The 27,872-nt window shown below is 38.3% G+C and overlaps 1 protein-coding gene across 1 annotated transcript in view; it reads left to right on the plus strand.

The window, feature by feature from the left end:
• The window catches only part of NCOA1 (nuclear receptor coactivator 1), a 333,798-nt gene that overhangs the window by 19,561 nt on the left and 286,365 nt on the right, over window positions 1-27,872 (plus strand). Inside the window, exon 2 of the mRNA XM_061168793.1 lies at window positions 25,081-25,208. The gene's annotated coding sequence lies outside the window, so the exon portion shown is untranslated. The remainder of the gene's footprint in view (window positions 1-25,080; window positions 25,209-27,872) is intronic.

Genomic DNA, 27,872 nt, shown 5'->3' on the forward strand with positions numbered 1-27,872 from the left:
GTGCAAATATTTCCCCCAGTTTGTCATTTGTCTTTGGATTTTGCTTAGAGTAACTGTTGCTTTATTGATTTTTTTAATTCACGAAGCTGCAGTTATGGATCTCTTCTTTGATGACTTATGGTGTTTTTACATCCTGAGAAATGATCTTCAGTGTAATGTAAGGTGAATCCTTTTGTGGTCACCACCCATGGTGAAACAGGGCTTAGAAACATGGTGAAATAGGGTCAACATCATGCAGTATGGCTTAAAGATAAGATTTTATTGAAGAAACCTACAAGCCAGGGGTCAGCAAGAAGAGATGAGGTGAGTAGTCCTCTATCTTCTCATCATCCTGTGGAGAGACATACCAGGGCCTGGGTAATCAGCTAGACACAGAGCAGGTTTGAGTTTCAGGGGAAGGATCCCTCATCCTCCCCGCAGTGCTCTTCCTTCTTACTGTGCAAGCATCTTGTTTGTGGGGGGGATAATGAGACTACTGGGCACCAAGAAGTCTAGATTTGGTATTTAGGATTATGACTATCCACAGGGATTATTTAGGAAAGCTAGCTGCCCAAAACTTGGAGACTTTGGGGCCAGCAGGAAGTTGTATAATAAACATTGAGAAGGATAATTATGCTCATATTTCCTAATTTTTTATAGCCAGGGGGTCAAAAGATTTCATTTAAACTGATAAGTCAGATAAAGCAGTATAACACACTAAATAGCACAAAGGAAAACCCTAAGACTGATTCTAAAATTGGGCCAAGTTCTTGGTTTCAATGATAAAATCCATGCTCACTAGTTTAGGCAGAAAGGGATTTATTAAGTAGCTCATCTAAGCATTGGAAAGGCTGGAAGAAACGGGCTTTAGGCTAACGTTCTAGCACCAACTCTTAGAACTACATTGCAGAACTAGCCTGGTGAGATAGCTGCGGCCACTTGTCCTCAGCCATGCCCAGGAAGGCACTTCCTCGAAACCACGAGCTGCTGCCTCCAGCTGCAGAAATGTCCTCCCCAGCACAGAATGCTCTTCCCCCAGATAGCTGTGTGGTTCCCTCCCTCGGGCAGCCCCCAGTTGGCTTCTACTCCTGGGTTTGAAGTTTGCAGATTAAATTCAGCCCCGGGCCCCGAGAGCCTTAATAATAGCCTTGGGCATGGAGACTCAGTATAAATCTGTTCGTGTCCTCAGCTGTCATCTTTCATTACCCATTGCTGCTCACATGCCCCAGGGATAAATCCCGGCTTCAGTACTCTTCTTCTTTTGAAGCAACTGGGTGGTTTCTTTCCCCAGGAACTAAGAGAACCATTTTCTGAAGGGAGAAGAGTGGCTTCCACCTAGTTGTGTACAGAGTAGACATGGATCAAGTGCAAATTCCATCTCAGAATCAAAAGGGAGATGTTAAGAGTATCTTGTGCTGGACTCTCTGTAATTGCCTTTAGGGAATTAATACATTTGAAGGCTAGTGTCCACAGTAGGCATTTGAAATCATTTATTATTTTATAGATTCAAAATTTTTTTGACATGTGGGACAGCCTTTTGATACCAGTCAGGTCAAAAAGTGGGTCCCCAGTTCATTGGTGATGTCATTCCATTTCACATAGACTCCCTGGTGTGTTCTTCCTTTCCGAGTCTGCACACCACATTCATGCACTCTATGGGGAGATTATTTTTAGTCATCAAATTCCTTGACAAGCTGGTGATGAATTTCTGCTAGAAAAAAATTTTTTTTGCATTAAAAATATCAAATCACAGCATGAATTTCATCTGGGAACCACATGTCTAGGAAAGTAATTATTTCAAACCCAAGGGCATAACCGACCACAGCTAAAATGGATCCAGTTTATGGTTCTGCCATACTTGCTCATAAAGCATTGTACTCCCAACAAAATCACAGTGCTACACACTGGGTACTGGCCACTAGCCTTGTAACTTTCTTCTTTACTGACTTGGATATTTGAGACCTGAACTTCAAGGGAGTTTGTAGTCTCTGGAAATGGAGAACAGGGACCAGCTAAAATGATCAACTTTGAGGGATTCTGAGAGCATGACATGCATACGCAAGAAAACAGTACTATAGAAAGTTCTCGAAAATCTGCTACCTGTATTAATGTTGACTGTGGTTCTGAGAGGAAATTTGATTGTAAGTTCCTTCTAGGAAAGGAAGGAGTGTATCCCTAGCACATACCTCTTGGTAGGTGCTTTGATGATGAACGGAAATAAAACCTTGACCTCATGAAGGAAAACAGCAGTGTCTTCTGCAGCTGCCATTCAATAAATAATCATCGAATGAGAGGCAGTGAAGGGTAATTATACCCCTTAAGGGGTAATTCAGCTAAACTTTGCATCTGTGCTTGTGCACAACCATGTGGGTAAGGGTAAGCTTCCTCAGAAAGACATTTTCCCAGTGGAAAAAGACTTAGAACTGAATTAGAAGATTTGGGTCTTGATCCTGAGACTTACTATCTATTTGACCTTGAGTACCTCACCATATGTCTCTGAGACTCAGTGTGTTCTATATAAACCATTTATGAAAATATAATGGGCGTGTGGACGAGTGCATTCATTCGGGAGAACAATCCACCCTTACCATGCGGAGTTGGGTGAGAGTAATCCTTATGGCCCTGTAATCCCCCAGAGTAGCTCACCTCTGTGTATTAGGGCAGCTTTATGAGGATGTTCATTGCATATGGAGAGTGTGCAGCAACCTAGTATCCATCTCTAGGGGAATGGGTAAATAAAATATGAAGGATTTTTATCACAAAATACTCTGCAGCAACTGGAAGTGATGAATTAGAGATACAGAGAGCAACATGGATAGATCTTTAAACATAGCCTTGAGCAAATGAATAAGACATAACAGTATCATAGAACGATTCCATGTTGGCTAATTAGAATCACATTCATGGAAAATAACCCATGTATTTATCAGAGATACATACCCATCGAGGACATATTTCAAACATGTCAGAAAGATACCTATGGAGTAGGGATTGGGAAAAATAACAGTATAAGAGAGGGGCCTTATCCAAAACCAATGATGAGAATATGGCTTAATCATCTCCAGCCTAATTAGAAACATAGCAAAAAATGCCATTCTTTACCCCATAGTTGGAATTGTTCCACTCACCCTGCTTGCTATCATGGTGTCTCTTTTTTTTTTAATTGTTCTTTAGGAGACCATGGCTTTTCCTAAACTCTGTTCAGTGATATCATGGATAATGCTTAGAGTTTAGGTATAGTTTGCAAATATCCTTTTGTTCCTTAGATTTTCCTAGTCAAATTAAGTATTAGATGTGAATATAAAGTAATGAGTTTTTAAACTTGATCCAAATGAATGTTATTTCTTCCAAGTACTCATAGATTCCACCAGTTCTGCCAATGCTTGAAACATTTTTGGAACTTGTGTGTGTGTGTGTGTATGTTTGTGTGTGCACGCATGCACAGTCATTTAAGGATCAGCCGAACTTTATATTATTTAAAAGCCTGGCCTTAGTTATCTGGTCACTGTCTACCTCTCCAACCTCATCTCCTTCCAGTCTCCCCGCCTTGCCCACAGTGTTCCAGGGACATGTGCCTTCTTTTAGTCTCTGCTGCACGTGAAACTCGTTCTTGCTTGGGGCCTTTACAATAGCTGTTCCCCTTGTCTGAGATGCTTATCCTTCTGATCTTCCTTTTCAGGGTGGGCTCCTCCTTGTCATTCAGGTCTTGCTTAAATATCATATCCTTAGAGAAGCTCTTTCTGATCACCCAACTAAAGAGCCATCTAATAATGTGCTCTGCCACCACCCTGCTTTAATTCCTTCCGTTGCCACAACTTGAATAAAAGTTGCATATCCTCAGTACCTAGAAAGGTGCCTGCCACATAGTAGGTGCTCAAAGGATGTTTGCCGAATACACTGAAGAGTATGATTAACTCAGATCTCTGTGCCTGAGGTCCAGAAAACAAGCAACATAAATATAAGGGGTTAGTATAGATTCTTTCTCCCTTGTTAATGTATTACAATTTATTGTTTATTCTTTTATTATGTCACTTCACACTTTACTTTGTACCACATATGTCTATTTATAAATGTATCTATTTCTCCTACTAACTTGTGGACTTCTGAAAAGAATGAACTGTGTTTCTAAAATTTATATCCCTTAGAGGACTTAGCACCAAATTTTGATATTCTGAGTACTAGATATATATTGCTATCAGATTGAACTGAATCTGAGTGGCGTGAACAAGTGTGTGTGTGTATATATGTGTGTTAAAGAGGGCATGTGGGAGAGAACACAGTTGTATGGGCCTGTTTGGGTACTTTTTGTGCCAATGAGTTTTAGACTGATTTTGAGTGTCTGCTTACATTTAGAAAGTGCGTATTTGGACAGAGATCAAATTTCTGGACCATGTAGTCGTAATAGCCTAAATTCTGTAGGACAAAAAGCAAAATAGACAAACGGGCAAATGGAAGTAAGGTCATATACTTAAGATGGCGCATACCCATTTTACACAATATTCTGCTCTTTTCTACATAAAAACAATGACATTAGGGAGTTAAAGGGGGGTAAGACCACAAAACCCAGGGTTACCCCAATATTTAACTGTAGTGGGTGGAACAGATAGATTGTGAGTGACTTGAGGACTGACCCTGTGTCCTGCAAATTTTTCTCTGCACTAGCTAGCACAGCACATAATGCATAGGAAACGCTTAACAAAAGTTTGTTAAATGATGGATTAAATGAAAAGTGGATACATGAACAGTAATGAGATTGATTTTTTATATGACTCATAAATTGGCTCGGAGACCATTGGCTCAGGAGGAACTCAATTGAATAGTTCCAAAAATGTGGCATCGTTGACCTAAGTGTGAAGTCTCTCTAGAGTACATATTTATCTGTAGAAGTGGCATTACTCTCCATCGTCACCATCTTCCAGTCTCTCAGACTAGAAACGTTACAAGCTTATAGGAGCCATCTACCTTACTTTTCTTCCACATCTAAGCAGTCATTAATCCCTGCCAGATTTACCATTGCCTTTTTGCCTAATTTCTAGACAACAGCCTCTTAATTGGGATCTGGCCACAAGTACCCCTCCCCTTTGCAATCAATCCTCTCTCAACTCACCAAAGTTATCCACCTGTATTTAGTATAATAAACAAGCTGGACTTGGGAGGATTTGAGCGAAAAGCAACTTTGTTCTATCTTATAACTGGCCCTTTAAAACTGCTCTCTCCAATCTTTCTTCCCTACCCATGGGTATTGAAAAGTTCAGTCCAATTTAATATGAAAACTTCAACTTCTTATCCCAGTTAAAGTTCTTCCTTCCACTAGTATGGGCCTCAACCAGACTTGCAAACATATGGTGAAGAGGCGGGGTTCACAGTCATTTCTTCTCTTTTCTCACCTCCTTTTGCACTAGCTGAGCCCAGGAGAGAAGAGGGATTAGAGAAAGAGGCACGGTCTTCAGTAGCTCCTGCAGTTGTAAGAGCAGAGCCCTCTGTGAGTGGCAGATCTAACGGGCATTTCTCTGGTGGGGTGATTTTGAGGATTCATTTAGAGACCCTTCTTCCCTGGGATATCCTACTATAGCATTGCCTAGACAATACCCGCTTCAGGTAGGTTCTTAAAATTCCTCCCTTATCACCTGGATTCCAGCAGCCTCCCCCACCCCCGGCAGTGTCTCTGTTGTTGGAGTCATCTAGAAGGGCCTTGTTGAGTCTATAGGATAACTCAAGTCCAACTGTCTTCCTCATATCCTCATGGCACAGACTTCTGTATTGTTTCCGTAGTGAAGCTTGTTCCCTCTGGGACCCACTGGCTTTGCTCTGCTGCCCAAGGTGCCACAGTCAGCCTTTTGCTAAAGACTTTTTTTCCAGTGGAATCACTCGGTCCCTTCTCTTAGCCTTCGCTTGCAAAGCCTGGAGGTGTGTGAAGATATAAACGTGGTAGAGCCAGCTCTAGGCATCTCTTTGCAAGTCCTGCTTAGACAGTCTTGTATCTCACTTAGGATGTCTATGAGTGGAGAGAGACATAAACCTACTGTTCTCAGCTTTGGAGCCTCAGCCAAAACCCTGAGAAAGGAAGAGCCCTATTTTAACATGCTGTTACATTCCTTTAAAAACATCAGATACTGTTTTGTTTTGTTTTAATTAACTGTTCTAAGCTTACAAGGCTTGATTTTAAAGTCCCAGAAAGACATTTTAGCAAGCTAAGTAATGGATCACTGAAACCCCATTATTTTGCAAGTGAGAAACTAAAGCACAGGAAAGTTGATTGATTTATGGAAGATCACACAGCTAGTCATGACTGACCAGGGCTTGAACCTAGATCTGCGGCCTCCAAATCCTGTGCTCTTTCCACTACATTATCCTGTTTAACATGCTTCTCCTTAAAGAGGACCAGAGACATTTTCTCTTGAAATAAAGCTGTCTATATGTAAAAGTCAAATGAAAATAATACATACTTTTAACAACTTTCAAAGTCTACAAACTGGATGCTGTGATTATGGAGGATTTTAATTTTTTTGGCTTACCTATATTTTCTAAATTTTCTATGATGATCATATATTTCTTTTACTATAAGGAAACAATACATACAAAATTATTCTTTTTAAGTATAGTTCTCTATTATAGGAAATAATTCTGTATAAACGAAAACAAAATTGCATCTATATACTTTTTGGTAAGTCCGTTTGAGTAGAATAATAAGACCTGAGTTAGGGAATTCTCTGGCAGTCCAGTAGTTGAGACTTGGTGCTGTCACTGCCGTGGGCCTGGGTTCAATCCCTGGCTGGGGAATTAAGATCCCAAAAGCCGTGTGGTGCGGCCAAAAGAAAAACAAACAAAAGACCTGAGTTACAGTCCTGGAGCTACTTAACTACATGACCTTGAGTTAGTCATGTGACCTCTTCGGGAATCATTTCCTCAAATGTAAAGTATGGAGCCTGGACTATATAAAAGCTAAGATGTTTTTCAATTCTGAAAATAAAAATTATTTCTTAAAAGCCTTATGAGGAGCAATTATGAACATTTATATGAAAAGTCTCAAAATATAAATCTCCATGTAAATTTATGGTAATAAAGGACCATGGTTTCTCATCCTTCTCTAAAATGGGCCTTCCAAGCAAATGAGGTCAACCTTGTCAGTTTATCCAAGCAAGGCACCCTGCCCCTGTATTTACCCTGAAGGGCTCCACATGTCCTCAAGTCCCACCTCCTCCGTGAAGTCTCCCTGACTACTCCAGCCCTCCCTGCCACCCCTTCCAGTTCCTACAGACTCTGAGCCTGCACCGCCCCATCATTTGTTGCTCTTTTCTGTTGCACATTGTGATTCCTTGTGTGTTAGATTTTCTTCTCCAGCACGTTGCCTGCATTCAGCAGCCGCCTTTGCTTTCCCTGTTTCCCCCACTACTGCCCACAACAGGCTTGAGCACACAGGGCCTCCTCCATGCACATTTGTTAGTGGGAGGTGTCCCTTAGGAGGAAAAATATCTGAAAGGTCCAATTAGAGACTCAAGCGATGTGGGGTCCCTGGCTGTCTTTGGAACAGGGCGCCATCCTCAGCCAGTCTTGGTCTAGAAGCAAATGAAATTGATCCCTTTTCCTCCAACTCCCTTTGGGTCTTTCCCCTTTCCGGCTCTGGGCAAGGCTGACTCTGGGTTACTTTCTGCTGCTGTCACTTCCTGGAACTGGACCCATGGTTTGGACCTCTTCTGGAAAAGGGATCATGAGTCTCTCCTTACACTGCTGGCTCCAGGTGACCTTCCTTGGGCCAGGCCGAGGGATTAGAGTCATCCAGAGCTCTAAACTGTCTGGCGTATGTTTTGGACCTCTTGGCTGAGAAGGCCAAAACACTCATGGTGAGCTCTGCTGATTTTTACTGTCTCGCAGGACCTGGGGGAAAGGAGGTGGAGCCACCTCTCTGCTGTCTCTAATTGGCCGTCTCTTCTACGTTCCTCTTCCACCCTTCGTGCCTCCTCTTCTCCCCTTTCACCCCTCCCTAACCACTGCCCTCTGGCTGTCTTTCTGACTTCCTGCTTTACTTTACTTGCCTCTGTTATCTCCTCTTCTTTCCCACTGGGCCCAGCTCTTGCCCTCTCTATCTGTCAGCCTACCTTCCTGTTTCTGGTTATTTCCACTGTCTTCTCTGCCCACAGAGCAAAGATGGGGAGAAGAAGTGGTCACCACTCTTGTGTGCCAGACTGGGAACTAGATGATTTCAATACATTTTTCTCATTGTGAGAGCTAGACTTGTCATTTTAAGATGGGAAACAGAATGATTGCATCAGCTGCACCTCAGAACCTGGTCAAGGGTCCCAACAGGAGTTGTCTTACATCCTGTTGTTCAGCACCAGCCGGGAGGCGGTGGAGGCACTGGCACTGGGGTGAGATGTCACAGGAGTAGTGGAAGTCCTCCGAAGTAGGCCACATATGCTCTGCTGTACGGTTCTGAGCTCTCTGATAAGCCCTTCCGAGCACAGTGCCTCAAGTCACACATCCAGAGTGAAATGTGGGTGTTTTAATCGCTGAAGAGAATCCTTCATACTGCTCCTTCAGCACATAGCTGCCTCTCCTGCGCCAGGAACCGCAGGGAGCCTATTGCTTCCCATCCTGAACTTGTTCCAGAAGCGTTAGGTGATGCTCAGTACAATTTTCAGTTGTTATCATATGAGGCCCTTAGAGACGCTTCTCAGTTCTAGCAATTAGCCACACCGGGGTCAACCAAGTGTTCTCGGCTCTAATTAACAGCTGTGTTGAATCTGGGACACATACGATTCCTTTGGGGATATGCTCTTCAAACAGAAACAAAACCGGAATATCAAGCTCTTTCCTCCTTATCAGAGGCTATGAAGTTGAAAATTATTGCTGAGGGTATTCTTAATAAAAATTCCGGGAAGCTGAGTGGCTTCTGGGCTGAATTATGAATTTAAAGGTAAAAATATCATCTCGGCTGTACCATGAAATTATCCAGTGGGGCTCAGGAGGCTCCAGGGAGTGCTAGGGGGATTAGGTGCCTCCCAGATGCACGCCCAGAGCTCAGCTACACCCAGCAGGCTACATGATATCATTGCCACATGAATCAAAGGCTTGCTCTCTGGCTTCAGAAGGAAAAGGAAAAGGAACAGAATACTCTGTGTTGGGAGTCCTGCCCCAAGCGGGAACTATGCTGATGCCTGCTCAAGTTGTTCTCTGGGTATGCTGGCATCTTGCCCTGCCTGACAGCTGCAGGAGTTCTGTAAGAAATCTGAGGGAGAATTTCCTCTGCAGCCATGACTGAGACACCCAGGATCAAGAGCTTTGCAGACAGAAAAGACATTACCCTTCAAATATCCCGAGTCATCTATTAGGGTCAATAAGCAGCCGGCAAAAGCAGGACAGCTGGCTGTCCAGCCCTGAATGGAGAAAACGTATTCCCCTGGGAACCAGCCAGTTGAATTTTTCTTTACTGATGGCAAATGTACAGAGGCATTTAAAAATAAGTATATTTTAACACTAGAATGTTTCAAATGAATAAAAATGTACAGAACAATGCCGATTAACAAATGTTAACTTTGTGCCATACTTACTACTTCACATATTTTTCTAAATAATTTACATATATGTTCGAATCTACCCCCGCTTTCTCTGGCCTCACTCACCACTGGTGTCCTGAGGTTGATATGTATCTTCCTGTGTATCCACATCCAAGGGTATGTATTCTTACTACACATGGATGTATCCATAAGCAATAATGTCCTTCTCTCTGTTTTTGAAATGTGTGTAAATGGTATCATTCTGTACCTCTCCTTTTGAAACATTTAAAAATTTCTCTCAACATGTTTCAGAATCATCCACATCAGTACATATAAATCTAGTTCATTCATTTTAATTTCAGCGAGATATTTTATTATATGACTGTTTCAAAATGTGTGTATCCGTTCCCTTATTGATAGACTTTAAGTAATTAAAAAAAATTTTAATCACAAACATGTCTGCAGTGAATAAGCTTGTACATGTCTCTTGGGGAACGTATGGGAGATATTTTTCTTTAGGACAGTGGTTCTCAAAGTTTTGCTCTCATAATTCTTTTACACTGTTAAAATTATTAAGGACTCCAAATAGCTTTTGTTTGTGTAGATATATCTATTGATGTGTATGGTGTTCAAAATTAAAACTGAGAAATTAAAAAAATATTTATTTAACAATAACAAATCCATTGTGTTTAACATAAATAATGTGTTTTTAATGAAAAATAACTATATTTTACCAAAAAAATTAGTGAGAAGGTCATTGTTTTGCATTTTGCAAATCTCTTTAATGCCTGGCTTGATGGAAATTGTTTCTCCTTCTGCATTCAGTCTGTTACAATATGTTGTCTTTGTTGAATTATATGAAGAAAAATAGGCCTCACATAGGTATGTAGTTGGAAAAGGGAAGAATATTTTAATAACCTTTTAAGATAACTTTGGATATTCTTCATCAAAGATACTAAATCAAAAGTCAATAAATAATAGTTTCATAAAGGTTGCAGTGTGGAATCTGAAATAATGTCAATGAACTTCTCATACTCTGTTACACATAAAACCCATTGATCTTTCTTGGTCATTTGGAAAACATTGCTTCACTGAATTATATGTCTTACAAACATCGACAGATTTCATTATACAGTATCAAAAAAGCACATTTATTTATATTACCACTGACTTCATCATAGAAGTTTCTGAAAGCTGGGAAACTCTCAAGGTCATAGTAGTGGATGTAAGTTTTCCAAAATTCTAACTTTTGCTTGAAAGCTCAAAATTTATCATTGGCAACAGATGCAGTCAGTTTCTTCCCTTGAAGTGACAGGCTCACTTTGTTCATTTATGAGAAAATGCCTGCCAAAATCCCAAGTCTGAATAACCATAGTTTGTCAGTCTTTCTTTCAAGTAGAAATGGTGTTCCATGAAAAAAGCAGCTAGTTCAGCTCATAGCTCAAAAAAAAGAATTAAAAAAAAAGAAAGTACAAGTGTTTTTCCGTGAGAGGGAACCAGCTACCCTCATGTGCAGAAATGTTTTATGCGTATTTTCCATTTCATTTCGCAGGATATTAATATTCAAAAGACATGTACTCCAGAGTTGAGCTTTAATAAAATTTATTAATTTTTACTGCTTCATCAGTAAAATTCATGAGTAAAACTGGATGATGGTGATGATGATGATGGTGAAGATGATTTTATTTCAAGTGCCTGACAATAAAGAATACAACAACAACTAGAACAGTTTGGTACCACAGCCTTGATTTGTGCTAAATCACCAGCATTTTACTCACATTTGCTTTTGCATCATCATTGCAAACAACACCACATTGAAAAAGGCAAATAGTACCGAGTTTAGATCTAAGAGTGGAGCTGCTGGGGTCTAGGATATATATGTATTCAATTCTACTGGATAGCATTGAATTGTTCTTCAGAAAAATTGTGCTCTCTTAGACATCTACCAGCAGTGTATGAGAGTTCCTGTTTCTCCACAACCTTGCCAACATGGAACTTGTCTTTTAACTGTGGTTTTGGTGTCTTGGTACAGAGGTTTTAAACTCTGTTTTGAAATATGCCCAGAGCATTCTGTTCTTAACAAGGCCTGCCCTCAAGAGAAACTGTTTTACCAGAGCCTAACGGACTGGGGTTTTACCAGAGACCCACTAACATGAAGGATGGGAAATACCCAACTCCAGCCCCTGCTAACCTTCCTGTCTCACTTAAGGGGGAAAAAGTAAAATAAAACCAAGAAACACTGGTGAAGGTCACAGCCCAGGGGGCAAGGCTCACTAAAAATCTGGGACCTAATCATAGGCTATAGAATATTCCTGTCTCCCTACCCTTGACCACCACATCAGTAAGGCCTTTGTATAATAACAGGGGAACACAGATGGAAGAATTGTGTGTCTCAGACGTTATTTAAGAAGAAGTCTCTATAGAAACCTAAAGACAACAGGGCAGACAGAAACAGAGGAAATTTTAGCCTCTGACACCTACAGTTAGCAAATGGTAACCCCCAGCCAGATAAATATAAAACTGCACACCAAGGGTCTATTTACCTCAGTTCCTTTTATTTGTATATCATGTCTGGCTTTCAACAAAAAATTACAAGGCATACTAAAAGACAAAAAAACAGTCTGAAGAGACAGAGCAATCATCAGAACCAGACTCAGATATAGCAGAGGTGTTGGAATTATCAGACCAGGAATTTGAAACAACTGTGATTAATATGCTATGATAGTTTTTTTCTTTGGTTCCAATTCTTTCACATTTTATTTGTTTCTTTCACAGGACCTCCAGGACAATGTTAAATAGAAGTGGTGATAATGGTCGTCCTTGTCTTTTTTTCCTGAATTAAAAAATGCTTCTAAACATTTCACTATTGACTATAATGTTTGCTTCAGGTTTTTGATAAATACTCTTTTTCAGGGTAGGAAGTCTCCTTCTATTTCTAGTTAGCTAAGCGTTTTGTGGTTTTTTAAAAAAATCATAAGTGGATGTTGAATTTTATTGAGTGCTTTTCCTGTATCCTCTGAGATGATCATGTGGTTTCCCTCCTTTAATTTATTAATGTGTTGAAATGAAATAATAGATTTTTTTCTTATGGTAATTCATCATTGTATTTGTGTGATAAACCCAATTGGTCATAATTTTTTTAAAAACTACATTCCTAGGTTTGGATTGCTATTATTTTGTGTAGGAGTTTTTACATTTATGTTCATAACCAAGGTTGACCTATATTTTCCTTTCTTGTACAGTCATTGTCTGGTTTTGGTATCAAGGATACACTAGCCTCCTAAAATGAACTTTCCATTTTTCAGTTCATTTTCTGGAAATGAACTCTCCTGCAAAATATTATGAACCTCATGTATTCTTTGTGGTAGATTTAACTATTATTCCATTTCTTTCATAATTATAGAACTAGTAATATTTTCTATTTCTTCTCAAGTTAAATTTAATAATTTATCTTAAAAATCCATGTCATTTGTTTTCAAATTTATTGGCACTAATTTGGTCAGAGAATTTTATTATTATAATTGTAATTATATCTTTATATCATTTCCAATATTGTTTATTTGTACTTTCTCTTTTTTCATTGATCAACCTTACCAGAAGTTTGTCTACCATATTTTATTTTTACTCCATTAGATATTTACTCCATTATTCATTTTCTAATATCTGGATTTAGAAACTTAACTTATTAATTTTCATACTTCTTTTAAAAATATACATATGAAGCAATAAATTTTCTTTTTATGCTATTTGTACTATGAGTTTGATATGCAATGTTTTCATTGCCATTTATTTTCTATGTATTTCATATTCATAATTATACTTTGAAGACTAAATTAATAAAAGTGTTTAAAAATTTCCAAACATTAAATATATTTTTATTTATTTCTAACTTTATCACATTGTACTCAGAAAACATGGTCTATATATAAATTCTTTAGTGTTTGTTAAGACTTCCTTTGTGGTCTTATGCATAGTTAATATTTATAAATGTTTTCTATATAACTTTATAACTGATCTTAAAAAATTATGTATTCTATAATTGTTGGGTGTATTGTCCTCTGCATGCTCATTAGATTGAAGTTGTTAAGTCAGTTATAAAAATCATCTGTATCTTTAACTAAATTTGTGTTTGATCTTATTATTTCATATGTGAGAAATGTTAAAAACCTCCCAGTGTTATTATAGATTTATCAGTTTTCTTCAGAATTTTGTCAAGCTCTGCTCTCTCTATATTTTAAAGCTAAGATGTTAGGTCTATATCATCCTCATGACTTAATAAATTCAACCATTCATTTACTGAGCACCTACTATGTGCTAGGCATTGTTAAAGACAGTGAAAAAACAGCATTGAACAAAACAGAGAATGATTCCCTTTATCATTGAGTAATGATACTCTTTATCACTAATAATTCTTTTGCTTTAACATTTACTCTGTATAATAATAATATTGGTGTGCCAGTTTTTAAAAAATGCATAATTTCCTGGTATTTTATCATCCCTTTGTTTTCATCAGCATATGACAGAACTTTGTTGTTTTTAAATCCAATTTGAGAATTGCTGACTTTTAATGGAGAGATAGAATCCCTCTTCTTTTGTTTTGATCACTAATATATTTGGTATTAATTTTAGCAAGTTATTTTATATTTTCTGTATACCCTGCTCTTTCTTTCTCTTTTTCTGTCATCTACTGTCTTGATTTTTTAAAGTCCTCTTCTTTCCTCTGTTGGTTGGGAAGTTATATAATTATATATCTACACTTTTAGAGACTTTTTTTGGGGGTTATTGTTAATATTTAACATGTACAGTTGCCTTAATGTTTAAAGTTAACCAAGAGTTCTATCCTCTTCCCAAACAATGCATAGACCTTAGAGTCTTTAAATTTGGTCACTCCACCTCCCATTGACATGTTATTCTTGAGTGGTATTTTATTTGTACTTTGTTTCTAACCCCCATCAGTCTTTAATGTTACCAATGTTGTTTTCACAAATGAATATTTGTATAGATTTAATCTACATGTTTACCAATTTACCTCTCTCTCTTTTTCTTTTTTTTTTTTTTGCATCTCATTTCTTCCCTTTTGTTTCAATATCTTTCTTCTGATACTTCAGGAAGAAGTAACTATCATAGGTCTTCCAGTGATAGCCTGTGAGTAATAAACTTTCTGTTAGTCTGAAAATGTCTTTATGTTAGCCTTATTTTAAAAGATACTTTAGTTAAGTGTATAACTTTAAGTTAAATAGTTATTTTCTTTTAGCTCTTTGAAGATATTAATCTAGTCTTTAAGATCCTATTGTTGATGATGAGAAGTCTGCTGTCAGTCTAATAATTATTCTTCTGTGCTAATATGTCTTTTGCCTCTGGTTGCTTTTGAGACTTTCTCTTTATCTCCGGTATTCTGTAGATTCTTTCACCACCATTTGTCTGTGTGTGGATTTTTTTTTCCTTGCTTGGTCCTTCAATGTGAGAACTTACATCTTTCTTTAAGTATGGAAAAATTCGATCTGTTTGCTCTGAGCATTGTCTCTCCCCCTATTTCTTTCTCCAGGAACTCCTATTAGAGGCATCATAGTATCTTCTCACTGTGTCTTCTCTCTCTTAGCTTCTGCCATGCATTTTCCATCTCCTTCATTTGTCTGTACTGCATTCTGTGTGATTTATGAAAATCTATTTTCTAGGTAACAGATTCTTTCTCAGCTGTGTCTAATAAGCTGTTTAACATACCTTTTAGGCTTTTTATTTCAGTGACAATAATTTTTTACTTCTACAAGTTGTAAAAGAAAAATCTGCCAGATTTTCTTTTTTTTTATTTTTAAAGATTCGATTTTATTTATTTTTGGCTGTGTTGGGTCTTTGTTGCTGCGTGCAGGCTTTCTCTAGTTGTGGCTAGTGGGGTCTACTCTTCGTTGTGGTGCGCGGGCTTCTCCTTGCAGTGGCTTCTCTTGTTGTGGAGCACGGGCTCTAGGCGTGTGGGCTTCAGTAGTTGCGGCGCGTGGGCTTGGTAGTTGTAGTACGTGGGCTCAGTAGTTGTGGCTCGTGGGCTCTAGAGCGCAGGCTCAGTAGTTGTGGTGCATGGGCTTAGTTGCTCCGCGGCATGTGGGATCTTCCCAGACCAGGGATCGAACCCGTGTCCGCTGCATTGGCAGGTGGATTCTTACCCATTGCGCCACTGGGGAAGTCCCGGGAAGTCCCCTGCCAGATTTTCTTCATTGTGGTTTCTTTCCTCTCTTGTATATCTTTAACTATTTGTTTAATTCAGATTTCACCAGTGTGTGTGTGTGTGTGTGTGTGGTTTTATGCAATCTTATCACATGTATAGCTTTGTGTAACAACCACCACAGTGAAGATACAGAATTGTTCATCACCCCGAGGTTCATGCTGCTCTTTAGAGCCATACCTACTTCCCTCACTCATCCACCCTGTTCTTAACCCCTGGCAACCACAAATCTGTTCTCTATTTCTATAATTTTGTTATTCCAAGAATGCTAAATAAATGGAATAATACAGTATATAACCTTTGAGTTTAGCTTGTTTCATTCAGCATAATTCCCTCAAGATCCATCCAAGTTGTATGTGTGTTAATAGTTTGCTCCTTTCTATTGCTCAGTAATATTCTATGGTATATACCATTGTTGTTTAACCATTCACTAGTTGAAGAATATCTGGGTTATTTCCAGTTGTAGGCTAATATGAATCAAGCTGTTATGAATATTTCTGTACAGGTTTTGTGTGAACATAGGTTTTTATTTCTCTGGAATAAATGCCCAAGGGTTCAATTGATGGGTCATATGTTAGCTGCATGTTTAGTTTAAAAAGAAATAGCCAAACTGTATTCCAGAGTGGCTATATCATTTAATATTCCTAGCACTGTGTGAGTGATCCAGTTTCTTCACATCTGCTCCAGCATTCTAATAGGTACCTAGTGATATCTCATTGTTGTTAGGCTTTGCATTTCCCTAGTGGCTTAGCACTTTTTTGTTTAGCACTTTTTTATGTTTAGCACTTTTTTGGTGCACGTGTCATCTGCATATCTTCTTTGGTGAAATGTCTGTTCATATCTTTTGCCCATTTTCTAACTGGATTTTTTAAAATTAATTTTTATTGGAGTAGAGTTGCTTTACAATGTTGTGTTAGTTTCTGCTAACTGGATTTTTTTTAACTGCTCAGTTTTGAGAGTTCCTATATATTCTAGATACAAGTCCTTCGTTGGATATGTGGTTTGCAAATATTTTCTGTAGCTTATCTTTTCATTCTCTTTATGGGGTCTATTGCAGAGCAGAAGTCCTACGTTTTGATGAGGTCCAATTTGTCCATTTTTCCTTTTAAGAATTATGTTTTTTGTGTCAATTCCTTAATCATTTTAAACTTAAACTTAATCATTTTAAACTTAAATATCTAGTCTCTTTCTGATTTGCTTTTATACCTGGTTGTTAGCACACAAATTCTACCCATTGTTGTGTGTATGAGCTCCACCTCATGCTGGTTTATTTCTTCATCTCTTTTGAATATTATGGGCTCATTCTGGGGGGAGATATAGAATGTTCGTTTTTCCTCATCTTAGTGCCTCGACCTATGGTAGTCACTCTATTTTGATGTTTTACATTTTCTCTTGCCAGGGTTTGAGAAATTTTGTGAGTCCTGGACCAGTTTGGGGATTTCTGTACCTTAGCGGTAGTAAATATATGGATCCCATATTTTCATTTGGGTAGTCTAGAGTTTTATTCCCCCATTGGAGATTTAGTCTCTCCAGTATTAGGTACAGAGCTTCTTTGCAACTTCTGTGGGCCATTGAGATAACGTTTTTCCTGTTCCTTTGTCATGGATTTAACAGACCATCTTCGCAAAGTCTCAGTTCCAACACTCTGCCTTTTTCAAGTTGAGAGTCATGCATTTTTTCCCTGTATGGACGATCAATCCCAATTTCCCGTCCTAAACCTTATACCCGGTTCCAGTATCCCAGTTTTCCAGGTTACTACAGGATAACTGGAGTTTACTGCTCTGATTTTTTTTTTTTTTTTTTTTTTAAGCCAGCATTTTATTTATTTATTTATTTTTGGCTGTGTTGGGTCTTCGTTTCTGTGCGCGGGCTTTCTCTAGTTGCGGCAAGCGGGCCACTCTTCATCGTGGTGCGTGGGCCTTTCACCGTCGCAGCCTCTCTTGTTGCGGGGCACAGGCTCCAGTCGCGCAGACTCAGTAGTTGTGGCTCACGGGCCCAGTTGCTCCGTGACATATGGGATCCTCCCAGACCAGGGTGCGAACCCGTGTCCCCTGCATTGGCAGGCAGACTCTCAACCACTGAGCCACCAGGGAAGCCCCTGCTCTGATTTTTTAATTCACTTTTTGTTCTTGACCTCTGTGGTTTCCCTTTTTTTTTTTCTTTCTTCCTTCCTTTCTCTCAATCTTGACTATATAATTAAAGTTTTATATTATTTTATACAGCATTTTAATATACTTGTAGTAAGAGTTGGTCCACACTAGCTTAATATCCCACGTTGTCAGGACCAAGACCTTCCACATAACAATTTCAGTGTTGTATCTGTTAATCCCATACCCCCAATTTGTCCCTCCTCTCTTCCCTCTCCCCCTCGGTAACCATAAGTTTGTTTTCTGTATTTGTGAGTCTGTTTCTGTTTTGTATATACATTCATTTTGAATTATTTTTTAGATTCCACATATAAGTGATATATATAGTATTTGTCTTTCTCTATTGGACTTAGTTCACTAAGCGTAATATTCTCTAGGCCCATCCACATTGCTGCAAATGGCAATTAAAAAAAAAAAAGGAATTTCAATCTTGCAGAAAATTACACACAATTTGAGAGGTAGAGAATGAAAAATTAAGAATGCAAAAAAAATCCAAAGAAGAGATCAAATAAACACTGATATTAAAATGACAAAATTTGACAGGGAAGCCTGTTAATATTTCTCCACCTGCTAAGGTATAGTTTTGGGTGGAAAGCATCGATTTTCAAAAACCTTTCTGATTGTTTCTTTCTCTGATCCCACTTCTACCCCCCTTCCCTTTAATAGATTCATGTTTGATATTCCAGTGTATGCTGAATCTAGTCCATGTCCTGGGCTTTGTCTTCTGAATATTCCTCTTCATATCCTTTCATCCCCAACCCTGAGTTGTAATTTTAGGTCTCATTCTACCTTGGCAACTGGTTTCTGATTACCCAGCTACTTCCCCTGCCTATCATATGACTGTGCTTTCCAGGCTTATCTTGACAATTGTAGTGCTAATTTCACACCCTTAGTCCCCAAATTGCTTGCTATTCTTGGTACCCCAAAACGCCATGCCAAAAAGTTTGGTATGGTGGGGGAGGGATAAATTTGGAATTTGGGATTAACAGATACAGACTATTATATATAAAATAGATGAACAACAAGGACCTACTGTGTAGCACAGGGAACTATATTTAATATCGTGTAAAAACCTATATTGGAAAAAAAAATGTTGGTATAAAGTTAGTCTCTTTTGATAGATGGAAAGAAAAGGAGGTTCCATGTAAGAGGGAATATGAGAGAATTCCCACAACTACAGTGGAAGCAAGAAGGCCTTATGTTGTAAAGTAAAACCATTTCTTAATTCTCATATTTCATTTTTTTTCAGGTCCACACACATTTTTACTTCTCCATTTTGTGTAACCAATGGTGCTTCTGATTACAATCCTCCAAGGGATTCCTATTACATTTAGAACAAAATTTAAATTTCTTATAGTGGCCTACTGTAAGGACCAACATGATTGGTTCCTGCCAACTCTCCAGTCTCAGCTCTGTATGTTCCTTTCAATATGTAGATTCAGATATTCTTTTAGTTCTAGACATTTTTCTCAGATTATAATTTTAAATATTAAAATTTTTTTTTATTCTTTGTGGACTCTCTATTGCCCACATGTTGGATCTTCTATGCTTATCTCATGTATTTACCACTCTGAATCAACTTTAAATAAATGGCTATCAATTCAACTCAAGCATGTACTTATTGCCTAGAATGCTAGTATGTACCTCAATCAGGAATACAAAAACCAAAACCAAGAAACGATCAAACATGTTGCATTTTGCTTTTTATGAGCTGATTATATATGGAGGCGACTCACAGGGAGAAAATAGCTTGATAAGAAGCAAGAATGTCAATATACGATTAACTGCTAAAATAAGAGTAAAGATACTAGATGATATAGGATTGAATTGTGTAGTCAATAATGAAAAGAAGGCTACTTGTAAAACCCAGCCTTAATAGGCTCTGAGGCAGAAATCTTTCTTTGCCATTCATTTATCAATGCTCACATTGATCTTTATTTTGACACTTATTGACATTATATTTATGCTTCACATTTTCTCATCTTTATACTACTCTACAAGTTTTCCCCGAAAGATGTTTGATGCTTATTCCATGTTTCCTCAGAATTGTGTAGAAACTTCTATTATAACACTAACTACATGGGTTGTCAGTGGCCCAGAGCAGGGGCTCTGAAGTCAGGTAGAGCTTGGGTAGAATCTCAGCTCTGTCACATTAATTTTGTGACCTCAACCAAATTACCTAACCTATGACTTTATTTTCTTCATCTGTCAAATGCGGTTAAGAATAGATTGTTATAAATGCTAAATTGGATAATGCAAGTAAAGTGCTTAATACAGCATCTGTCACATAGTAAATGTCAACTCATCTTTACAGGCACCTCTCTGTCTTCCCTACTGGACTATGGTCTCCAGGAAGACAAGGATCTAGGCTAAGTCTGTTGAGCGAATTTGTAGCTCTGTGTAATAGTCCTTTTTCTTGACTGAAGGTCATATGCCATGTTGGTTCACTATCTAGAGGACTCTTTTATTAAAGAGAGCAGATCCCCAAATAGCCTATCTTGTGCTCAGGTGGTAGGGCATGCTTAGGGGTAAATAATCTAGTTATTGATATTTTTACCTATCCCTATCTATGGTCTGGGAAACTCTATTGATCTGGGTTTTTCCAAAATTCTGGTGTCCATTAATTTTTCTGGTCACCTTCCCTATTGAAGAGGTGCCTGCACTTTTTTCTGGGGTGGCTAATCTTTATTTATTTATTTATTTATTATTTTTTGGCTGTGCTGCACAGCATGTGGGATCTTAGTTTCCCAACCAGGGATGGAACCCGCGCCGCCTGCAGTGGAAGCGTGGAGTCTTAACCACTGGACGGCCAGGGAAGTCCCATTTTTCTTTTAATTTCTCCTTTAAATCCTTCTTCCAGAGCACCCTGTATGCAGCTTAAGTTATTTTGCATTTGGCAACTCTGAGAAATTTAAAAATTCAATTATAGAGCACATTCTCCTCTTTCCTCTAGTTACTCCAATGTTACATTTCCCATGAAGTTTATTAAGAGTTTAAAGGGGGAGAAACAACCTAGCCATCTTTCTTGACTTATTGCAATAATTTAAATAGTCCCTTTAAAAGCAATGTGTGGATATATTTATATAAATATAGGTATAGTTATGGGTAAACTGGAGATACATGTGGTTGTATATATGGATGAAAAAGTCTGGAAGAATGTATCTCAAAAAGTTAACAGTGATAATCATTGGGTGGTGATATTATCAGTGCTTATTTTTCCTTTATGCTTTTCAACATAAATCCTTATTGGGTTGGTTTATATTCTGCTCTCACTTTAGCTGTAACAATTCTCTCAGAGACTGCTAACTGTCTTCAAAGTCCTTTTTCTCATTCTTCTTTCGTAATAGAATTTTTACCTGAGTACAGGGATGCCCCAAATAAAGACTACATTTTACAGCCTCCCTTGAAACTAGATGCAGCCATGTGTCTACCTTATGGTAAATGAGATGTGATTAGGAATGTCATATGTGACTTGGTGAAAGGGTTCTTGAATGGAAGATGCATATTCTTCTTCCTTTCTTTTTCCTTCTTACTGACAGAGAAGCAGGTATAATGGCTAGAAGTTGAGTAGCCCTTTGGACCATGAAGATAAAAGTCACACCCTAGGGATAGCAAACTAGAAAGTTGTAAGAAACCTGGATCCGTGACAATTTTGTGGACCTTGTCATACCAGCTCAAGGCTTCTCATCTCTGGATGTTTTACATGAGAGCAACATGTATGTTTAAGCCATTGTTAATTTGGATTTTATGGTACAGTTAAATCCTGACATGGAATTAGTGTGTAATTCATATTTTCCTTTGCCTCAAAGGTGAAGAATTTATATGCTCTTCCCTGGACATATTTTCTGTAAGTAAACTGTTGGGCTTGGATTCTTATGCAGTTTTTTTTTTTTTTAATTATTTATTTATTTATTTTTGGCTGCGTTGGGTCTTCATTTCCGTGCAAGGGCTTTCTCTAGTTGCGGCGAGCGGGGGCCACTCTTCATCGCGGTCTTATGCAGTTTTAAGGTCATTCAATCTCATAAAGCTCTGGTTCATTGGAAACATTAATACATGTTTACCAGGACACACATATAAGAGTGTTCATAGCAGAATCCACTGGTGATAGCAAAAATTTAGAAACCACTGATGAAAATTATTTAAAAAAATTTGTGGCACAGTCCTGTTACTGAATATTATACAACAGTGAAAATGAGTTAACTATAACTATAACATTATTGATAAATATAGGGAACATAATGTGGAGCCAAAGGAACAAGTCTCAGAAGACAACATGTAATATGACAAGTTCAAACATAAATAAACTAGCATATTGTTTAGGCCACACATGTGTAATAAAATGTAAAGAAAAGCAAGGGTATGATAAAAGCAAAATTTAAGAGAATGGTTACTACTGAGAGGAAGGTTGGGGAATGGGATAGAGGAGGAACACATGGGTCAACGTAAGTCATGGAGGCCTTTTAGCTCTTGGGTTGAGAGGTGGGTCCATGAGTCCTTTATTATATAATACATACAGTATAAATCAATTAAATGAGGTTTATGAAAGGACCAAAGGACTAATGATAATCCTGGATTCGTGACACACTATTAACATGAATCAGGACTCTGATAATCCAATTTTGTGTTTCTGAAGTTCATAAAATAATCATACCACTTGTGAAGCTGCCTATTAGGCAGGCCTGGCTTAATTTGTATAAACCAGGCAACAAGGATAGATGTGTTTCTATTTGTGTATCCAACTGTTTCCCTATCCAGGTTTTTAAAAATAAACTTTTAATTTTAGAATAGTTTTAGATTTACAGAAAAGTTGCAAAGATAGTACAGAGTTACTGTAAACCCTCCACTGACCACCGACCCTGTTTTCCCTGCTGTTAACATCTTACATTATATGGTGCATTTGTTCCAATTAATGAACAAATGACGATACATTATTATTATTGTTATTTTTTATTAATTTAAAAAAATAATTAATTAATTTATGGCTGCATTGGGTCTTCGTTGCTGCGTGCGGGCTTTTCTCTAGTTGCAGCGAGCCAGCGGGGGCTACTCTTTGTTGCGGTGCATGGGCTTCTCATTACGGTGGCTTCTCTTGTTGCGGAGCACAGGCTCTAGGCACGTGGGCTCAGTAGCTGTGGCTCACGGGCTCTAGAGCTCAGGCTCAGTAGTTGTGGCGCACGGGCTTATTTGCTCCGTGGCATGTGGGATCTTCCTGGACCAGGGCTCAAACCCATGTCCCCTGCATTGGCAGGTGGATTCTTAACCACTGCGCCACCAGGGAAGTCCCTTTTTTATTAATTTTTATTGGAGTATAGTTGCTTTACAATGTTTTGTTAGTTTCTTGCTGTACGGCAAAATGAATCAGTCATATGTATACATATATCCACTCTTTTTTAGATTTCCTTCCCTGTTATTATTATTAACCCTAACCAGACTCTAAGCTTCCTGAGAGCAGGGCTTATGCATTTTAGCATTCCCCAGCATCTTGCCTCTCGTCAGTGTTCCACGTGTGTTGTATTGATGAGGAAATTAAATGTACTAAATAACTAAATTGTCTGCAAAAATAAGCTCCATATTTCATGATCAAATATAATTTGCTTTAAGCAACTAAAGCTGCTTTGAGATATAACCCTGAGCTAACTTGGGTTTAATGTTCTTAAAAGTCATTGTTTTTGAATTATTTACAAGTGTCCTCATTAGAATAAGCACAGGGAGCCAAGTGCTGAATTGGGTATTTTTTTTCTTCCCTGGGTTTCTTTTCTAAATCAGGTCATGGAAAATGGATGCTATTTCTTTAAATAATATAACCAAGCTGATCCCTGGATTACAATTAGGTTACGTAACTTGCTTATGAGCTGCTTTTCATTAAGACTTGCAGTGGGCAATGGGGCTTTACATTTCAGAGCAAAGCTGGGAGAACAATCCTGCTAAAAGCCAGAATACATGCGGTGTCAGAGGTAGGAACTGCAATAACTTCGGCACGGGATTGAGTTCAGTGTAGGCGGCTCCTTTTCTCTTTAAATCCTTAAAACATCCTTTGTCCTACCAAACTCCGTGGTTCCAAATACATCCACAACAGAGTTGCCGAGGACCCACAGTAAGAGAGAAGATGAAGGTTGCTGGTCCCCAGCAGGCTGAGAAATGTAGCCCTCCAGGGAGGACATTATCAAGTTTCCGCAGAACCATGGCTCAGTTTCATTTCTTGCAGAACGCAAATTACTAGGAAACATTTTAAAAATGTGTCCAAGGGAGGTAACAAAAATCCTAGTACCAGCCTATAACCGTATCTTTGCAAATAAGCATTTCAGAGGTACAGTAAGTAAAGTAGAAGGTGTCAGATCAAGGAGAAAGCAAGAAACTTGGTGTCAAAGAAATAAAGTTGGAAGAGATTCCAGATGGGGGTTCATCAAAACATACAAACATCTGTTCTAAAAATGGAGATAAAGCCAACTTTCCCCAAAAGGAAGTTGTTCATTGCTGTTAAACAAGATTCTACAGGATGGGGCCATTTTTGAGACTAACATCAAAACCAGTCACAGAAGATGATAAATGTTGGAAATTGAAGTAAGCAAAGTTATCAGAGAATGGGACGAAGCACCCTTGGCAATAAATGATCAGGGAAAAGCGCTGCTCTCCAGGGTGAACCAGAACATCTCATGGAAAGAAAGGATAGCATAATGCCAAAATTCTACTAACTGCAAAATTCTTTTTTGAAATGGAATTACCGCATAGTGATTAAAATAGCAATCAGGAACAATTAAATGAACTTGGAGCCCTTCATGTCCTTGAAGAAACACCTGTCATATACTCTATGGGAAGAGTTAAAATGATAATTCTTTAAGCAGCTAAATTAAAGCTTGTTTCTTAACTTTTGATAAGTGTGATCTCTTGCAAAATTCCCCAAGTCGAGGACATTTTATTATAGAGCTATATAAAATAATAAAGAAAATTTTTTCTTTTAACCTACAGTTAGCTTTTAAAAATTACTGTTAACTTTCAACTACTAACAATATTATAGTTAACTTTTATAAGTTTTTTAACATAAAAATTAACTTTTCACTATCAATAATACTACCAATGTAAATGTAAGCTATATGCTTGAATGCAAAGCAGCTAATTAATTCTAATGGTATTGCACATTAAGCTTGGCTTCAACACAGCCTAAAACTTGCCTAAGCCCTGTTGGTTGCTGGGGAGTCTTTGATTCTGTGTGTGTGTCTAATTTACTAATGAACTTGGTGTCATTTAGGGCTGAACCAAGCACATCTGAACGGGTCTGGCTGCTCCTGGGCAGCTGGGGAAGGGCACCCACAGTGTTCTGAGCAGAGTTGGAAGAACACCAGAGCTGAGCTGAGTCAGAGGCTCTCAAAGTGTGTGGTGAGTCAGAATCAATGCCCCCCCCTCCTCGCTACCCCAGCTGTAGCAAAAACAAAAAACAAAAAACAAAAAAAACTGGGGGGAGTTCTAAAAGGGAAGGTATTAAAGGACACACTACGAACCTCCTCCTGAGACCCTTTGCATGCTGAATGTCGTGGGCCTTGCCCATTCCTAGGGAGGTTCAGACCAGAGGCCACGGTCTAAGCAATGGCCAGAGGGAGAGCCAGCAGAGGTAACCATAATCCTAACCCTAGCATGATGGACAGCAAGAAAGGGGACAGACTGGCCAGCACACGCCACTGGGGTGTGATCACCAGCAGTGAATCTTGGGGAATCTGCAAATGGTCCTGGGAGCCACAGAGATACATCAGAGAAGGGACATGAGCTCTGGGTCCCAGATACTTGGGTTTAAGCTTAAATCCTTCCTCTGTCACTTACGTGTGTGATATTGGGGCAAGCCACTCAAACACTCTGAGCCTTACTTCCCTTATCTGAAGGCAGTAATATCCTTTCTCATTACCTGGTTGGTTTGGTGGTGAAGAAAGTGGGTTGCATGTTGCTAAATAGGATTTCATGGTATTGCTTAGCTCAATACTGGGGCCTAAAATGAAGGAGGTAGTCGATAAAATATTAATGGAATGAATAAGTGATACTACCACTAGACTATTCCAGTTGAGGCTGTGCTTGATCCCTGGTTGACATGTTTTCCAGGACATGATTTCTTTAGACCCCTCCATATCCCCAAGAGAGCAGAAGCTATCTGTCTCCTAATCTGGGAATTGTCTGTCTTCTGTGAGGAAAGATTATATAGAAAAACTACAAGTTTAAATATTTAAAGTTTCAAAAAGCTCTATCCAGTACTCTACAGATGTGCACAACCTTCTCAAAAATGGCTCTCCCAGCAAATATGCCACTGGTGAAGATTGACATCTTTAAAAAAAATTTTTTTTATTGAAGTATAGATGATGTACAATATTATATAAGATACAGGTGTACAATATAGTGCTTCACAATTTTAAAAGGTTATACTCCATTTATAGTTATTATAAAATATTGGCTATATTCCCTGTGTTGTACAATAATCCTTGTAGCTTATTTTATACCACTGTTTGTACCTCTTAATCCCCTACCCCTATTTTGCCTTTCTCCCCCTCCCTCTCCCCACTGGTAACCACTAGTTTGTTCTCTATATCTGTGAGTCTGCTTCTTTTTTGTTATATTCACTAGTTTATTGTATTTTTTAGAGTCCACATATAAGTGATATCATACAGTATTTGTCTTTCTCTGTCTGACTTACCTCACTTAGTATGATAATCTCTAGGTCCATCCATGTTGCTGCACATGGCAAAATTTCATTCTTTTTTATGGCTGAGTAGTATTCCATTATATGTATATCTATATCTATCTATCTATCTATCTATATATATCTCACATCTTCTTTACCCATTCATCTCTTGATGAACATTTACATTGCTTCCATATCTTTGCAATTGTAAATAATGCTGCTATGAACATTGGGTGCATGTATCTTTTCAAATTAGTGTTTTTGGGTTTTTTGGATATATACCCTTGAGTGGAATTGCTGGGTCATATGGTAGTTCTATTTTTAGTTTTTTGAGGAACCTCCATACTGTTTTCCATAGTGACTACACCAATTTACATTCCTACCAACAGTGCAGGAGGGTTTCCTTTTCTCCACATCCTCGTCACCATTTGTTATTTGTGTTCTTTTTGACGATAGCCATTCTGCCAGGTGTGAGGTGATATCTCACTGTGGTTTTGATTTGCATTTCCCTGATTATTAGATGTTGAGCAGAAGATTGACATCTTAATGATGATGAAACAGCCAGAGGCTTTCGAGTCTTACTTCAGTAACAGAGCTCATTTTGGAGAAATACCATTGAGCATTCTTTTGACCGAATTTTACTGAATGTTTCTCCTCTGCAAGGCTTTGTTTTAGGTCCACCCTACAGAAAGCATTACGGATAAGGCACAGAAGCCCTATCTAAAACCTACAATCTTATGGAAGGAAACGACTGCACAGATGACTAGTAAAAAGACAGGTTGTGGTAAGAAAAGCTGAAGACAGAGTTGTGAGACCATCTTGTTTATTTTTGTAATTCTCACAGGGCCTTTTGTTCTGCTGCACAAAAATAATGATAATAAGAATAATAACAATGATGATGATGATAATGTAATTGCAAACATCCTGAGTGCTTACTACATACCAGACACGACACTAACAGCCTCATGCATCCATATATTGCTTTGTTTAATTTTTACAACTCTGTTAGGTAACTTCTCTTATTAATCCAGAATACAAATGAAGGAATTAGGGCAAAGATTTTCTCTGGGAGTTGCTGAAGACATTCATTTGCTTGTTCATCTGAATTTCAGCACCATATAAAACTTTGGGAAACAAAAATGGAATAAAAATTTCATTTCTAGACGCTACTAGAAAGTAGAGTTTGAAGGGGAAAGAAGAAGAAGACTGATATTAATTGAATATCGACTATGTGCCAAGCACCTTCAAATGCATGATTTCATTTAATGTTCATTTTACAGGTGAAGCAATGGAAGATTAGAGAGGTTACATAAGTTGAGCCCAAATATGCCTGACTCCACAGTCCACATTCTTTCCATTCTGTCAGTAGAGTTCTGGCT

This window comes from Eubalaena glacialis, chromosome 14, assembly GCF_028564815.1.
Source record: "Eubalaena glacialis isolate mEubGla1 chromosome 14, mEubGla1.1.hap2.+ XY, whole genome shotgun sequence".
In the NCBI taxonomy this organism is placed as follows: Eukaryota; Metazoa; Chordata; class Mammalia; order Artiodactyla; family Balaenidae; genus Eubalaena; species Eubalaena glacialis.